Below are 1,879 nucleotides of genomic sequence, written 5' to 3'. Positions count from 1 at the left end.
CCCATCTGCTACAACTAAGACCCGGCACAACCAAATAAATAAATAAATATTTTTTAAAAAATACTACACGTAAGGCATCCAGCTCGTGTCTGGTACATAGTAAACACTCAATAAATATTAGCTAATACTATTCTTGTTATGATCTGGTGCAGTAGCCTCATTCTCATCATCCAAGCATCTAGTTCAGTGGTGCAAGTCACCCTCTAGGGGCTCTTGGAGGACATGGCCCTTAGGGCATCTGTAGAAATATCTCCCCTGCTCTACAGCCTTGAGGAAAAGCTGCAGAAGAGATGAACTTTGCCTTCCAGTCAAAGCCTGGAGCTCAGGTCTCAGAGCAGCCTCCAGGGTTAAATGCCAAGTCTGCCAAGCTGCTCGGCAGGGTTGAGGACCCTGCTCAGCCAGGGACTGGGGAGCCAGCTCAGAGGTTCTAGAGCGAGGTCTTCCCTAGGTACCACTCCTGAGCCCTCCAGTCTCAGGCAATCTTTGCCTCGGGTGCTAGAAATGGGGCTGTCCACAAGAGTAAAACCCAAAAGTTCTTGCCAACCAGAACCTGGGGTCTTTGAAACAAGTTGAAGCCACTTGGAGTGGATCTTTCTATAACTCCTCAAGAAGAAGGACTGGACACAAGGAAGAAGAGGGAAGAATTGCATTCTCACTTGGTGACACAAGATGGTCCCTAGGAGCTACTAGTTCCTTCTACTGGTGACCACTGACCAGTGCCCAGTGGGTCAAGGATTAATGTGGCCCTGTCAACTCATGCCAGGTAGACTCAAGGGCTTTTCCCCCTGCTCCCCACCATGGGCTCATGAAGACATGGCTTGGGGTGAAAGCAGCTTGGATCAGTGGGGACTGCCGTGCTCCAGGACTACAAATGTCCCTTCCAGCCCCTGTTCCACCACACACACCTTGTGACCTTGGCCAACTTCCTGAGTTATTTTCTGTGCTTCAGTTTTCTTCTTTGTCAAAAAAGATAATAATTCTCACTCTGCCTAATCTATTCATTCAATGAATTATTAAGTCCCTCCTATGTGCCAAGCACCATTCTAATGTCTTAGAAATACGGTGCAGAAAAAGAGATGCAAGGCCTCTGCTCTCAGGGAGAGGGAGAGAGTCTTTGAAATAATGCCAAGTGGTGGTAGGGGCTGAAAAGAAGAGCAGAACAGGGTGAGGAAATAGAGTGGGATAGAGGTGGTCAGGGAAGGTCCCTCTGAGGGGGGACATTTAGAAGGAGATCAGAACCAAGGGAAGGAGTGAATCATGTGGATGTCTGAGGGAAGAGCATCCCAGGCAGAGGGAACAGCATGAGTCCCGAGAGACGAATGTGCCTGGGCGGTCCAAGCAGAGCAAGGAAGCAATTCATGGAAGTGCTAGAAAGAAACCAGGTTCAAACCAGTGCAGTGCTTTCACAGCATAAATTAGATCACGTCACTCCCCTGCCAAAGTCCTTACAGGGCCTAACAGGGCCCTTTCAAGGCCTCACGTGGTCTTCTTCCCTCTGGCCTCTTTGACCTCCCCCACACCAAGCTTCCTCTGCTCCAGTCACCCTCCCTCCTGGCTGTGGCTCACACCTGCCTCCAGGATTTACCCTAACTCACGGGTTCAGAATCACCTGCAGGGCAGATTAAAATGCAGGTGACTGGGCCCCAGCCATTTCTGATTCAGGTCTGGGGTGGGGCCCCAGATGTGCATTTCTAACAAGGTCCCTGGTGATGCTGATGCCTCAGTCCCTGGTACGACAGCTTTAGCAGTACACTCCAGTTGTCCCCTCTGCTGGGACCAGTTTGCCCCAGACACCGCGTGGCTACTGCCCTCTCCTCCTCCAAGTCTTTGCTCAAACCTTGTGGGCTCAGTGAGGCCCACCCTGACCATTCTGTGCAGT

Source organism: Pseudorca crassidens, chromosome 2 (genome assembly GCF_039906515.1).
Source record: "Pseudorca crassidens isolate mPseCra1 chromosome 2, mPseCra1.hap1, whole genome shotgun sequence".
Classification (NCBI taxonomy): Eukaryota; Metazoa; Chordata; class Mammalia; order Artiodactyla; family Delphinidae; genus Pseudorca; species Pseudorca crassidens.
Note: the sequence above shows the minus strand (reverse complement) of the source record.